Source organism: Rana temporaria, chromosome 3 (genome assembly GCF_905171775.1).
Source record: "Rana temporaria chromosome 3, aRanTem1.1, whole genome shotgun sequence".
Lineage (NCBI taxonomy): Eukaryota > Metazoa > Chordata > Amphibia > Anura > Ranidae > Rana > Rana temporaria.
In genome coordinates this window covers 209730477-209747039 of record NC_053491.1, presented here as the reverse complement: position 1 = coordinate 209747039, position 16563 = coordinate 209730477, and the positions used below count along the sequence as shown (strand labels likewise).

Here is a 16563-nt window from a genome sequence, read left to right as displayed (position 1 = left end):
CCAGTAAGCAAGTGGTTAAAGGGAGCAGCAAAAAGATAGTGTGGGTATCATTGATATTGACAGCAGAGATAGAAGACCTATAGATGTGCTGTCTTAGCAGTGCTATTACATTTCAAAGCCATTTTTATCTGTGCCCAAAGAACTTCTAACCTGGGAATTTGAGTAAGAGCTCCTAGGATACTAGCATTTAAAAACAATCTAATATACAGTATATAAATTTACCTTGTACCTTTTAATTTTTTTGCTAGATTATTACTTTTTAAAGTTTTTTTATTTTAATTCATGTATGCTTTGGATATGATTTTCTTAAAGACTGAATAATAATTTCCTATATTTTCTAAATTTGTTTAATTACTAGAAGGTACACATTAATACCTGGTTAGCTGCATTGTATCTACAATAATTTGCACATTATATTTACCCCTTTAAAACTGTCGAAATGTTGAATTGCAGTTCTGGCTTATAATGAACAATGATCAGCCTAACAAATGCTCCACCCCCTCATTCTTTTCTGCAGTATGCTGCCCACCCCTGCTGCCTTTATACACAGTGGCATTTAACCACTTGACCTCTGGAAGATTTACCCGCCTTCATGACCAGGCCATTTTTGCGATACGGCACTGTGTTGCTTTAACTGCCAATTGTGCGATCGCGTGACACTGTACCCAGATACAATGTATATCCTTTTTTCCCCACAAATAGAGCTTACTTTTGGTGGGATTTGATCACCTCTGTATTTTTTTTTTTTTTTATGCTTTAAACAAAAAAGACCGACAATTTTGATATTCTTTCTGCTATAAAACATATTCAATTAAAAATAGTTGGGCAGATATGTATTCTGCTATATATTTTTAATTAAAAAAATTCCCAATAAGCATAGATTGATTGGTTTGCACAAACGTTTTATAGCGTCTACAAGCTATGGGATTTATTTATTTTTTATTGAAAAAAGGTACATGACAGTTATAAAATGCACACAACATGAGCGAACAGTACAGTACATCTTACAGTGCAAAAATGTATATATCTTTACAAGTACACTGCATTTCTCAGCATATTGATCCCGATACACATGTTATAGAAAACACCATAGAAACACAAATTTACAATAGCCGTTTCTCAAATCTTTTAGGGATATAGTTACGTGTTGGTTATAATAAGGGCAGAAGAAAACCAAGCATCCCACACTTTTATACTTAGTTGGGCAACCCTTGTGTTCAAAGTGTTTTATAGGGTAATGTAACAACTACTGGTGAACGGGAGTGAACCACAACTGCGGATTTGGGGGTTCTCTACATCATCTCTCTCTCGCATAAAGGAATGCATTGAGCTTCTAGGGGTGGATGTATAACAACATGCGTCTAGCATTTTAAAAGTTTATGATGCACGTGAAGATTCCAATGCACTTCTGTATGCAAGTGATAATCAGTACGGGACCCCAGGCGTCACTCCAATCAGAACAGGAGTTTGGGGGTTCTCTACATCATATGACTTTAACATAAAGAAGTGCATTAGGCCACTAAGGGAGCAGGTATAAGTTACCAGCAACCCTTGGCATAGAAAAGTTAAGGAGAACATGTTCAGTAACTTAGGGCATAAGCCCATAAACAAGTAACACTTATGTCAAGCACGTAGTAAATAGGAATTGTAAAGGCAACTAATAATTGCGTAAGAGAGGCAAATATAACTCAGCAACTTTGAGAGTATTCGTCCCTTTAAGATGTTCCTCAGCAAACAGCCATTCGCACAACAGTCAGTCCCAAGTAGTATGTTAATAGTCAACAAGCCAGAGTTGAATACAGCAGTTGTTTAAGAGCAATATATGTAGCAGATCTTTCAGCACTACAAGTGAAACAATTGCTACTTATCCGTTTGCAGGGCTTGAGTAAAACAGCTAGGGATTCCGTAGTGTAGGGTGTCGGCAAGCAAGATCTCTCAGGTTGTCCCCAGCAATGGCAGCCTGATGCAGTCAAGGTAATAACAGATAACGCTGGAGTTGCAGCCTGGATTAGTATGTAGCATGGGGAGTGTTGGCACTGGAGTTTGTACCGTGGCCGAGCTACGGCTGACAATGATAGAACGGCGTGTGTATAACACACCGCTCTATTTAAAGCTTAGAGGCATGTGTGCCGGATAGAGCGATGATGGCGCTCGGCACTTCCGCGTTCCAGGCTGGAACGCACGTGGCACCGGGCGATGACATCTCGTGGTCGCCGTATGCGTTCCAGCCTGGAACGCAATACGGCGAGAGCGCCGTTTACTGGTAATACCTGATTCACTAACTGAAGCTATGTATGTATGTATGGAGGTGTGGGCTGGATCCACTTAGGGGTTTCGGCTTTATGGGCCATAAATAGTGTCTCCAGTAGCATTGTCCTAACATGTCTTGCCCATTTCTGGGACAAGTTGTTGACACTTGATGCACACCTCCAGTGGAGCCTCACCAGTTGTGACAGAGAGTAAATGTAGATACAGAGTTGAGATAAGTCCCCTAGTGCCCTGAGATCGAAGTACTCCTATCAGTGGGTATTCAGAGAAGTCAGTGTCATGAGTACCAAATTGAGTATGTAGCACATGTCGAAATTGTAAATACCTATAAACGGTAGATTGGGGCATTACATATTTCCTTTGCAATCCTTAAAAAGAAGTCAATACATTTCCATCATAGATGTTGTCCAGAGAAACCATTTCCCTACACTCCCAGAATCCACAAATTGCTTTAAATGAGGGAACATTGGATTGTGCCAGATTGATAGCGCCTTGTTAGTACCCTAAAATTTTGTAATTGTCTTGGTCTCCCTCCACACCGTACGGGCCAGTGTCAATATTGGTATATGCCTTTCCCCCAGTGCGGCCATATGTGCCTCCTGTGCTATCAGCAGATGTTTGATTGTAAGGACATAGACAAGATATTACTCAACCACCGCTGGCATAGCTGGTCCTAACCAACACTGTCAAATGGAGTAATAATAATAATAATATAAGTTAGGCAATGCCATGCCCGCATCAGCCTTAGGGCGGCGCAGAGTGGAGAATTTAAGTCTCCGCCTATAGGTGTCCCAAATAAAGGTGATGAGTAGCGTGTGCAGGGTTTTAAAAAATTATGTATTGATGCAGGCATGTGAGAAGTCACATACAGACACTTGGGCTAAAGGATCATCTTAATGAGATTAATTTGGCCTGCCACAAACAGGGGAAGTTTGACCCAGGCAGTAAGTTTAGCTTTAATCATGGTAACCAGAGGGTCCAGATTCACTTGGGAAGCCTCTGAAGGAGACAGGGTAATAATGATTCCCAAATATTTAAACAAGGTCACTACCTTAAGAGGGCATGAAGGATCACTACCTGGAAGGGCCTGCGAGGTAAAGGGCTGACTTCTGCCAGTTAATTTAAAGGCCCGAATACGTGCCAAATTTGTCTATGATTTGCATCTTAATGAGGCAGAGGTATCCTGCATATATAAAATAATGTCATCTGCATATAGTTGTATAGTGTCTACTCTCTCACGTATAGTGATGCCTTTAAAGAGAGGAGACCGACAAAATCTCAGTGCCAGCGTCTCAATAGCAACCACAAAAAACAACGGAGACAGAGGGCACCCCTGCCTGGTACGTCTTTGAAGCTGTATAGATGGGGATAGTAGACCATTGACTAAAAGGTTAGACATGGGATCCCTATAAAGTATAGCGACCCATTGTTGGAATTAAGCGCTAAAGCCTAATGAGCGCAACGCAGCCATAAGAAAGGGCCATTCTATTGAGTCGAAGGCTTTTGCGGTCACTAGCGAAGCCAGCGCACACGACTCGGGCAGAGATTTTCTAAGTTGAGCTATTAGTTGCGTCCTACGTATGTTAATGGAGGTAGACTTTCCTGGCTCTAAAGGATATTATTCATTTATTTATTTTTTACTAATAAAGGTAAAGGAACACAGGATCAATGCCTTTCCTACTGACAGAATGTAACCAAGGCAAATCACTGTTCTGCCTGTGTACTGTAGAATCAGCGGGTGGCAGCGGACATCGAGTCTGCAGTACCCGCCACTGTGCTCCTGTGTGTGATCACAGCGGGAGCGGTTTTCCGGCAGCGCTCGTGCACGGTTTAAACCCGAAAGTGTTGGATCACATACCGTGATCTGGCACAGAGCGACCACCCAGCCTCGGTATATTTCCAGGAGGTGGTCGGGACGTGATTACTGCACTTACAACAGACAGGCTGTGCAGGGAAAATAATATTAACCACTTCCATACTGGGCACTTACGCACCTTCCCGCCTGTCATGGTCTTACCTATTTGCAGGCTTCTCATCACTGACATGTGCTGGCGGCCATCTTGCTTCTTGGGGTTCTTGTAACCTGTCTCACCCTGCGGCTACTCCTTCCCACTGGGAGGAGCTGGCTGCTCTGCATATATATATGACGGCAGCTGCAGCATTTCCTTGCTTGGGCTTCTCGTCTGTTACCCCTTCTGTGATCGTGCTGCTTGTTCCTGGTTACCGACCCGGCTACGGACGTTCCTTCTGGTTCCTGATCCCCGGCTTTGTTTCACCCCGTCTCTGGCTACAGACTCCGGCTTGGCTGACGTTCTTCCCTGGCTATCGACCCTGGCACTGTTGGACGACTCTTCTGGCGGTTATGATCGTCAGCGTGGACTTTGACCTTGCTGTTTGGTTTTCAATAAAGATCCTCTTATTCATTTATCTGTTTTGTACGTCTGATTCATTCTTTCCTTGACACCGCCCGAGCCAATTTTCAGCTTTCAGCCATGTCGCATTTTGAATGACAATTGCGCGGTCATGCTACACTGTACCCAAACAAAATTGGCGTCCTTTTTTCCCACAAATAGAGCTTTCTTTTGGTGGTATTTGATCACCTCTGCGTTTTTTTTTTTTTGCGCAACAACTAAAAAAAGACTGAACATTTTGATCTGTTAATTTTTTTGTAAGTAAGTTTTCTCTTTCAATTACGGGCACTGATATGGCGGCACTGATGGGCACCGATGGGCACCTATAAGGTAGTACTGTTGGGCACCGATGATGTGGCACTGATAGGCGGCGCTGGTATGCGGCACTGATGGGCACTCATAGGCAGCACTGATGGGCGGCACTGAAGGGCACTCATAGGTGTCACTGGGCACTCATAGGCGGCACTGGGCACTCAGGTGGAACTGGGCACTCATAGGCGGCACATATGGGCACTCATGGGCGGCACATATGGGTGGCACTGATGGTACTTATGGGTGGCACAGATGGGCACTGATAGGTGGGCCCTGGGCATGGATTGGCACTGTGGGGTGGCACTGATGGACACTGTGGGGTGGCACTGATGGACACTGAGGGGTGGCACTGATGGATCCATGTTGCCAATCAGTGCCCATTTGTGGGCACTGATTGGCATCTTTTTTTTTAACTGTCTTTTTTTATTTTGATTTTTTTACTATTTTTATTTTTTGCCCATTTTTTTTTTTTTTTATTCCCTGGTGGTCCAGTGTGGCGATCCGAGGGGGGGCTGCGCTGATAAACAATCAGCGCGAACCCCCCCTGTCAGGAGAGCCGCCGATCGGCTCTCCTCTACTCGCGTCTGTCAGACACGAGTGAGGAAAAGCCATCAACGGCTCTTCCTGTTTGGACACGGCTGATCACGTGGTAAAGTGTCTCCGTGAGAGACACTTTACCTAGATCGGTGTTGCAGGGGTGTCAGACTGACACCCCGCAACAACGATCGCCGCGATGCGCGCCCCCGGGGGCGCGCAGCGGCTCAATATCCTGAGGACATCATATGACGTCCAGTCATGATTAAGCAACCACTTTGCCCCCGTCAATCTGTCATTGGCGGGTGGCAAGTAGTTAAGGACTGCCTAAATGTACAGAAAGTGAGGAGAAATTAAAATATTATGAATTTTCCCCAAAATGGTTTTCTGTTTACTTTGTAGGGATTTTATTCTCAGTTGCATCTTCAGGACAGAAAGTGAAGGGAATTCTACCTAGCCGCACACGGGAAAAATACATAAATAACCTGATTGGGATTTTAGTCTTACAATGCTTTAAATAACCACCTAAATAGAAGAACCCCCTATGAGGGACGGGACTTTGAAGGTGATAAAAACACCAATTGGGTAAAAACATCAATTTGATAAAAAAAAAAAAAAAATAGACAATACAGTAAAATTAGTCTCTGCAGAAACAGACAATACATGTGCGTATAACACTAAAAATGACAAATATGGATGCTTGTGTACCCAACGTTTCTGTCTCGAATGCCTTTCTTGTACAGAGAGCACTGCACTGGTATCAGACATCTATTATTGTCTTATAAACTCATATATAAAAGTAAAAGTAAGTGACCCTATGAGGGTCAATGGAAAAGACTCGACTGGCTTGATGATGGAGGCTGACCCCAAAGAAAAGGGTGACCCTTTGGAAGTCCACCTACAATAGGTGCCACAAAAAGGTGGGAAATCAGCAACAATGTGACCTGAAACGTGTTGCTGAAAGCAATCTAAATGGGAATGTGTGTATTCACAATGCGGCAGCTTGCAGACTCTGGCAGTGCCCTTTAGTAGGGGAATTTCCATCTCGTTGAAAGCTCTGCAGTATGTGTGATGTCTCGTCCAGCCCGACTCCTTTTTTTTATTGGCTGTGATATTTACTGGCTCCTCAGAGGCAGAATGGGGATCTGCCAATGTTAACCAAGCAGATCCCCATTCTGTCTAGGGAGTACAGTATGATCGTCTGTTCCTTGTGATTAGGAACAGCGATCTCTATGTACTCCCTGTCCGTACACTCCTCCCACAGTTATAAACTCCTCCCTAGGACACACTCCGTACACTCCTCCCACAGTTATAAACTCCTCCCTAACAACCCCTTGATCGCTCCCTAGTGTTAACACCTTCCCTACTAGTGTCATTTATACAGTGATCAGTGGCTATTTTTAGCTCTGATCACTGTAATAATGTCACTGGTCCAAAAAAAAGTGTCAGAAGCCGATATGTCCGCTGTAATGTTGCAGTCCTGCTAAAAATCGCTGATCACCACCATTCATTACTAGTAAAAAAAATAATAATAATAATAAAAATGCCATAAATCTATCCCCTATTTTGTAGACACTTTAACTTTTGAATATTTATTATTGCAAAAAGTAAAAGAAAATATTGTTTTGTTTTTGTTTTCAAGATTGTTTTTTTTTTTTGTTTATAGCGCAAAAAAATTAATCTGCGGAGGTGATCAAATATCACAAAAAAGGAAGCTCTAATTGTTGTAAAAAGTACATAAATTTTTTTTGGGTACAACGTCGCATGACTTCGCAATTGTCGGTTAAAGCAACGCAGTGCCGTATCGCAAAAAAATGCCTGGTCATTAAGGGGGTAAATCCTTCCAGTCCATAAGTGGTTAAAACAAAGAAAGAAATGTTTGGCTTTACATACACCGCTCCTAAAGTGCCCTGCCCCTGCTTTGTGGGCACTTTTAACCCTTTTTCGGCTGCTCAGGATTAAAAGCACCCCACTAGCGGGCCTAAAGCACAGCTAAAACTATGGTAAAGCGCTGCTTTACCGCCAACGCCTCAGTGTGAAAGTGCCAATAAGGCTATCTTTACTGAAAGTCACATGCAAAATGATTAATACATTCAGAGATATAAACAACTGAAGTTCTGCTGAAAACCTTGAAGTTTAATTTCTCGTACACACGATCAGTTTTACCGATGGGAAAACTGTAAGGAGAGCTTTTGGCTGGAAATCCCGGCCGTGTGTATGCTCCTCGCAGTGTTTTCGACGGGAAAATTGCCTAAAAACCGCCAGACAAAAAAAAGAGAACCAGTTCTCTTTTTTCCCGCCCTTGAAAACCGGCAGACTTTGCCCGGCGTTTTTTGGCAGTTTTCCTATGGGAAAAACTGATGGAGTATACACACAGCCGGGATTCCTGGCCAAAGCTCCATCACAGTTTTTCTGTCTGGAAAACCAGCCATGTGTAGGGGAAAGACTGAACCGAGCAGGTTCTCGGCTTCCCCTCTGGATTTCCGACGGGAACTTTTCCCGTCGGTAATCCCACACATGTGTATGGAGCATTCATTAGTCAACATTTGTCCCTCCTACCTACGTAGCCTCCCAGTTGGTCCATTTTGAGAGATATTTAGCCTCAATAATCAGTATGGTGGCGCAATGAGGCAGACTGAGCTAAGCTCAGATTTTTCCATAAAAGTAGAGACATATCTTGTAGAGACATATCTTGTCTTCATTTTTTTTTATTTGTTTTCTTTATGGTTATTTTGAATTGAACAAGCTTGAGTCAGTTTTCCTTTAAATGTAATATATCCTTTCAGGTCACTATATAGCCTTTTTCTAAATCTGTAATAAAATGCTTTGGTGGTCATAGCAAATAAGAATTGAAACCCTTTATTTTCTTGATTCCCTTCCTGTGGTAAGGATGAGGAATTGTGACCTCTTACAATCACTTTGTAAAAAAATAAATACAAATGTTGATACCCCATGCTGCTGCTGTGAGAAGTGCTTGGTGAACCAAAATTTGACTAAGTACAAAGTTGTGTATTATGGATGTAATGCAGTACCGGTAGCTGAAATTCAGAATATGTTTCAAATAATTTTCCAAGCGCAGGTAAAGCCCCAGAGCTGTGCAAGACAAGGACATTTCTGTGTAATTTAACATAGAAGTCACTAACAGGATTTGTAGTTTTCTATAGAAAACTTCAGTTTACAATATTTCTCCCTGTGTAGATTGTCACATTTTATTTTAATGAGACTTTTAATGCCTTTTGTATGCAGCAGGGATGGTAAACCACACAACATAAAATGTTATCTAATTTGTGTTGCTTCTCTGTGTCACGCTGAATACTAAACTGGTAATACACGGCAACTGATTGGCACGCAATGGGACAGTTTCAGTGCAAATGTTTTGCAGTCTATATCTGAGGGGAAGATTCAAATGGAGAAGCTTAACAGACGATTTTTTTTGCTCCTGAGAGATTTTGGAGTTTTACCGGCTCGGTTTACATCACATGATCAGCTGTTATTGGCTGACAGCTGATCACGTGGTAAGGGGTCGGGACCGAGCCCTCACTCCGATCTGTGATCCAGCGAGTCTCAGGCTGCTCGAGCACGGGAGGACGTCTATTGGCGGCCTCCTGGCAATTCAGGTCCACACTGTAGCCATCATTCGGCTATAGCGCGGACGTGAAGAGGTTAATCATAGCTTCTCCCACCTGCTCCAGTTTTTTTTTCCACTTACTTTGTAAATCCACAGAGTTTTCTCACTGCTGCAGAATTGGAAATTGCTGCTTTTTTCCTAGGCATCATGTTAAACATTTTTAACATTATTTTTGATATATTCCCGAATTGCATCAACCTCATGACTTTTTGTGCACTTATAAGATATTTATCTACCTTTTTTGGAACTTTCTCCTGGACAACTTTAAAATAAAAATACAATAAATATTGTGTATGCCTAGGCATGTCAAATATATGGCATCTTCTTGAAATCTAACTTTTGCAGTTTACATTCCTATAGGTTACGTTGCTGTGGGATTACTGGGTGCTTCAGGTTTTCACTAGATTTCACCAGGCCATAAAGTACCTATATAAGTAATTGCCAAGATCAATGATGTCACAGTGTTGTAGTCGTTGTGGGAAATTAACCTCTTGACCACCGCCCCATGTCAAAAAGACGTCCTCCTTTTTAAAGTTGAATATCTCGATAACGGCAGCAGCTGCTGCCACAACCGAGATATTCATCTTTGCAGGGGGCGGTGGTGTACACGATAACGGCGGTCTCCGCGGCGGATTCGCCGCGAGATCGCCGTTATCGGTGGCGGGAGAGGGCCCCCCCCCCCCCCTCCCGCCGCTCTCCCGCGCTCTCCGCCGCTTACCGGAGCCGTCGGTAGCGGCGGAGGGGATCCGATGTGTCCGGCAGCTGAGCGGGGACGGGACTGAAGGAGAAATCTCCTTCACCCGTCCTCATAGCTCTGCTGGGCGGAAGTGACGTCAAAACGTCAGTCCCGCCCAGCCTCTTAAAGAAACATTTTTTTTTTTGTCATTTGAAAAAATGACTTTTTTTTTTTATTTTATTTTTTGCATTTAAGTCTAATTATGAGATCTGAGGTCTTTTTGACCCCAGATCTCATATTTAAGAGGACCTGTCATGCTTTTTTCTATTACAAGGGATGTTTACATTCCTTGTAATAGGAATAAAAGTGATCAATTTTTTTTATTTTATTTTTTTCAGTGTAAAAAATTATAAAACTAAATAAAAATAAATAAGAAAACCAAAAAAAAATTTTTTAAAGCGCCCCGTCCCGACGAGCTCGCGCGCAGAAGTAAACGCATACGCGAGTAGCGCCCGCATATGAAAACGGTATTCAAACCACACAAGTGAGGTATCGCCGCGATCGTTAGAGCGAGAGCAATAATTCTAGCCCTAGACCTACTCTGCAACTCAAAAAATGCAACCTGTAGAATTTTTTAAACGTCGCCTATCGAGATTTTTAAGGGTAAAAGTTTGACGCCATGCCACGAGCGGGCGCAATTTTTAAGTGTGACATGTTGGGTATCATTTTACTCGGCGTAACATTATCTTTCACAATATATAAAAAAATTGGGCAAAATGTATTGTTGTCTTATTTTTTAATTCAAAAAAGTGATTTTTATCCAAAAAAAGTGCGCTTGTAAGACCGCTGCGCAAATACGGTGTGACAAAAAGTATTGCAATGACTGCCATTTTATTCCCTAGGATGTCTGCTAAAAAAAAATATATAATGTTTGGGGGTTCTGATAAATTTTCTAGCAAAAAAATTGTGATTTTCACATGAAGGAGAGAAGTGCCAGAATTTACCTGGTGGGCAAGTGGTTAAAGAGCTTGTCGCTCTGGTGCATTGCCACAGCTGGAGCAAAGGAAAAAAAACGAATCTTGTTATTCCCATCTTAGTGATAGTCATAATAATTTTTCACAGTCTTGATTAAACCAAATGGTCGCTGTTTCAAAATTGTTGTGAGAAATTCCATAATAAATCTAAAAGTCACAGAAAACCTAACTGGATTCAGATGTTTTCCAGCCTATTGGCAAAAAGAAAGCTGACTTTTCTTGTTCCTTACACACATAATAGCAGTTGTGTTCTGAAGCCCATTTTAAAATAGTAAAGATCTTGTTGATACCGTTTTGATGATTTTTTTTTTTTTGGCTTTGCTTTTTTCTTTAGGATTTACAGTGTATTTAATATTTAACACACAGGTGCATGCTATTCTTTTCTATTAGTTTGCCTATGAAATGCTTAGATTATTTTCCCCCAGCCTGTAAACCATTTTTTTTGAAGGAGAGTAAAGTCTTTCAAGCTGCACATATCTTCTCCTTTCGTTATTTAAAAGGGGTTTTCTTGTTACTTCTACTTTTTCAGACTTGGCTAAATAGAAGTAGGAAAGCTTCAAGAGAGACCGTTAAGAATTTGTTGCCAAATTAGTCCATAAAACATTGTAAAAATAGATTTAATTAAAAAATATGAAGCGTTGAAATCACAGCACATGTTTTACACCAGATTTCATTTCCTCTGGGCACCTTTTTTCTCCAGTGGTTTCAAGTTGTGGAGCAGTAATGAATTCTCAGTACTCCATACTTTACTGGCAGCTCTTTGATCTCTAATAGGCAGTTTGGAAATTTGTTTTTGTTGTGGGCTTTTATTGGCTCTTGTAGAAAATAGTTAAAGGGGGCTGCTATATATCATTTTAAATTAATGACTTTGTGGACGCTTTCGGTGTTAACATGCATAGTTGAAGCTGGAAACCACTAAAGTAACCATAAAGAGCATGTTTTGCCTTTCTTCAGAAATCGTAAGAGTATTACAACCCTGGCTACAAACAATCCTGATTGTTTAATTTGGGATATTGGGTTGATGTGCATGACTATAAAGAGTGACTCCTCTTTTGTTTAGAAAAAATGATCCCCTCTGGGTGGTCTATGTACATTGCAAGAATTTTATCAAACTTTGTTGCAATTTCCTACTAGTTTCTGCTCTGAAGAAAAAGCTTTTTTTTTTTTCCCTTTTGGATACTGATTCTGAATGGGAGTGACTCATTTTATTGTATTGAACCGGTGCATGTTGAGGGTGCTGATGAAAAACGTTGCACTGTCTGCATCCCTTTTAGAAGTGATCAACCCTTAGGCTGCATTCACAGTTCAGTGTTCTGAATCGCAGACAGATTTGCCGTTCTTTTTCCCACGATCTCAAAGCGCAGAGGCGTGAATGACAAATCACAGAAAGCACATTTGAGATGCCATTCATTTGAATGGCACCTCAATGTGATGCGATGTTGCTGTGATTGTTGCACGATAAATCACGCTGCTATCGCAGCAACCCTCAACACATGAAGCTTGTTGCCCAAAAAAAGTCCAGGAGCTACTTTTGGGCGACATGCAATGTGATTTATCGTGGCGATTTTAGGGTGCCATTCAAATGCTGGGCATCTCAAATGTGCTTTCTGAGCTTTTTCATTCACACCTTGTGATTTGAAATTGTGGGCAGAATCCCGGCGAATCTGCTCGCGATTCAAAACGCTGATATGTGAATGAAGCCTTAGGGAATATCTTACCACAGATGACATTTTTGTTGCACAGGATGCCTAAAACCCATTGTGTACCTTAAGGCTCGATTCACACCTATGCATGTTCCTTGCATTTCTGCAAAATGCACCAAAAAAAGCATTAGTGTGAATGGAGCCTAAAGCGGAGGTCCCATGAAAAAAAATATATTAAAAGCCAGCAGCTACAAATACTGCAGCTGCTGACTTTTAATAAATGAACACTTACCTGTCCAGTGCACTTACAATGTCGGCAGCCGAAGCCAAGCAAACGCTAGCCTCTTGGCTGCCCCCACCGCCATCCTCATTTGTTGTGGGACATTCTGACAACAATTGTCAGATGGAGCATACAAATGGTTGGATTATCCGACAACATCGCACATGATACTTTAGCATGCTTAATACATTTTAGATATAAAAATAAGTAAATGAAAAAAAGAATATGGCATACATAAAATACCGTATTTATCGGCACCTTAGGAACGTTTCAGGCGAAAAAAAAATTAAACAAAGAACTTTGAAGCAAAATATGGGTCAGTGCCCATCAATGCAGCCTGATCAATGCCCATTTGCAGCCTCACCATTGCCCATCAATGCAGCTTAATCAATGCCCTTCTGTAGCCTCACAATTGCCCATCAATGCAGCTTTATTAATGCCCATCTGCAGCCTCTCCATTGCCATAAATGCAGCCTGATCAATGCCCATCTCAGGGAGGGGGCAGGATGATTACTGTCGGATTACATACAGCGAGAATCTCCTGTTTACTTGGCGGCCTCTTTAATACAAAGTCCCCCCTCCTGGACTGGCTTCTATGATTGACAGAACATTGGTCCAATGCCGGCCCAGGAGACAGGACTTCCTATTACAGAGGCCGCTGAGTAAACAGGAGATTCTCGCTGTATGCATTCTGATGGCGCTCGTCCCGCCCCCTCCCCGTTCTCTCTTAGGCAGCCCAAATTGCAGTATCAGCGTATAACACACATGCACTATTTGCGACCAATTTGCAAGGTGAAAAAGTGAGTGTTATACGCCAATAAATACAGTAATTGTCTACTCAGAGCAAATAATTTTGTCCCACCCCCTGCTGTACAAGAAATAAAATAAAATAATAAAAAGGCTGCAAAGGAAATGTGAAAAAGTAAAAAAAAAAAAAAAAATTGTCTTTTTGCATTGCTTTCCTGCAAAGAATTGGTGATAAGTTGGAGAATTGTCATTGGGGAAAGGGAGCTTTTACAGTGGTGGTCACTGGGATCAATGCCCTATATATCACTGGTCAATTTAGTGGACACTTCTGTTTGTTGTCAATGAGAAGTATGGCTGCCTTGCACTGGGATAAATACCAGTAAGTGGAATAAATACCCCATTTTATTAGAAATGAATGGAACAAATGACAGTTACGTTTGTGGTCATTGTAAAATACGTCCACTTACAAACCACTAAAGATAATATTGACATCACTGTTTATTTAGATTTTTATTGGGTCTACTAAATTACATCAGTACAAAAACTATGCAGGCATAGTCATAGGGGAAATCAATCTGCCTTTGCTCAAGAAACACAAAGCAACCCCAGGAGGAACCCAGGGTTGAGAACGGCAAGTCTAGAATTTTTCAGATGGTATATTTTGTTTTATGTGTTTGTTTGCATAAAGAACCCTTTGCAGATTTCCTAAATAAGCAGCCTGACAGTATCTAATACTATCTGTTTATATTACTCTAATTTATATGTACAGTAGCTTAACGGGTCATAGACAAAAATTTCCTAAATGTAAGAACTCCGTCAGGTTTTTATAGCTGAAACTCTATTTGTCCTGTTGACCACTGTTACCAGAACTAAAAGCGAGGGAAATTTTAAGTTCTGAGTTGTCACCAGAAAAGGACAACGTAAGATATTTTACCACACTTTGGATAGATGTTATTACTTCCATTTGTGTCAACAGAAATTGAAGGTGAATTTCTGACAGGGGTTTAAACCATTCCCTTTACTTTCCAAAATAAGAAAACATTTTTAGTTTAAGCTATTTGACGGGATCAATTATCAATTTCAACTCCTGTGTCCTGGAGCTTAAAAGCTTAAAGCCTCGTACACACGATCAGTCCATCCGATGAGAATGGACCGTTTTCATTGGTTAACCGATGAAGCTGACTGATGGTCCATCGCGCCTACACACCATCGGTTAAAAAAACGATCGTGTCAGAACGCGGTGACGTAAAACACAACGACGTGCTGAAAAAAACGAAGTTTAATGCTTCCAAGCATGTGTCGACTTGATTCTGAGCATGCATGGATTTTTAACCTATGGTTGTGCCTACTAACGATCGTTTTTTTTCCATCGGTTAGGAATTTAAAGCAAGTTGGCTTTTTTTTAACCGATGGTTAAATAACCTATGGGGCCCACACACGAGCGGTTTTGACCGATAAAAACGGTCCATCAGACCGTTGTCCTCTGTTTAACCTATCGTGTGTACAAGGCCTAAAAGCTTACTGTTTTATTTTTGTCTTTTTTTATTTTCTTTTTACTGTGCAAATAAATCACTGTCTGAAAATACCTTGATGCCAATACTCAGATTATTCTAAGGCACACTAGAACTTCCCATAAAGCAGTGGGATGTAAGTATTTTGAATGATGAAATGGATAAATTCACATGTATGAATTTATTTACAGAAAAAAAAACATTCTAGTAAAACGTGGGGAACTCAATTTGAAAAGCAGTCTGTAAATATTGTAATATGCTCAACATTTTTGGTTTAACCATTTCATTACTGGGCACTTAAACCCTCCTTTGTGCCCAGACCAATTTTCAGCTTTCAGCGCTGACGCACTTTGAATGACAATTATATTTTTATCATTTTTTTCCCCACAAATAGAGCTTTTTTTTGGTGGTATTTGATCATCTCTGCGATTTTTATTTTTTGCGCTATAAACATAAAAGACAGAAAATTTTGAAAAAAAAACACTATTTTTTACTTTTTGTTATAATAAAAATAAAAATTTCCCTCGGTTTAGGCCGATACGTATTCTTCTACATATTTTTGTTAAAAAAAAATCGCAATAAGCGTATATTGATTGGTTTGCGCAAAAGTTATAGCGCCTACAATATAGGGGATAGATTTACGATTTATTTTTATTTTTTTACTAGTAATGGCGGCGATCTGCGTTTTTTTTGTCAGACCTGCGATATTGCGGCGGACGTATCGGACACTTTTGACACAATTTTGAGACCATTCACATTTATACAGCGATCAGTGCTATAAAAATGCACTAATTACTGTATAAATGTGACTGGCAGTGAAGGGGTTAACACTAGGGGGTGAGGAAGGGGTTAAATGTGTATCCTGGGTGTGTTCTAACTCTGTGGGGGGAGGGGACTGACTCGGGAAGATGCCCGATGCTGTGTCCCTATGTACAAGGGACACAGATCGGTCTCCTCTCTCCCTGACAGGACGCCGATCGTGGGTACCTGGAGGACATCGCGGCCGCCAGGCACACACATCGGCTTCCCAGCGATGCGCCGGGCACGTTGTTTCCCTGCTGTGCGCCCCCAGCGGCTCGCACGGGGAATGTCAACAAGAGGACGTCCAAAGACGTCCACTCGGCACTTGAGAGCCGCGCTGTGGACGTCTTTCGTCCATAGCGCGGATCCCAAGTGGTTAAATAATGCTTTTACTTTCTCATCTATTGAGGGAAACAGGAAGTATTTTATCTCCTGGGTATTCTACCTTGTATAGGAAGATTGGACAATGATGAAAAACTGTAGGCCAACCCAGTATAACCCCTCTTACTGTCGGTGTGCCTCAGTGTCATATGCGGTTGAGTGTCTTTTGTTCAACTCTCCTGTGCAAAAAGCAAATCTGTTTTTTTACCATCACCAGTTATTTTCCTCAATCAAGATTCTTCTCTACATTGCTGTTAGAGATGGGCTATACAGTTGCAACTATTTGGCATGGCTGTCCTTTGCCTGGCTTTCGGTGTGCCGTTTCCAGACTAAACTT

At 41.5% G+C, this 16563-nt stretch overlaps 1 protein-coding gene across 3 annotated transcripts in view; it reads left to right on the top strand.

Moving 5' to 3' along the window:
* METTL25 (methyltransferase like 25) overlaps positions 1 to 16563 on the top strand; it is a 332607-nt gene that overhangs the window by 130807 nt on the left and 185237 nt on the right. The window lies entirely within an intron of this gene.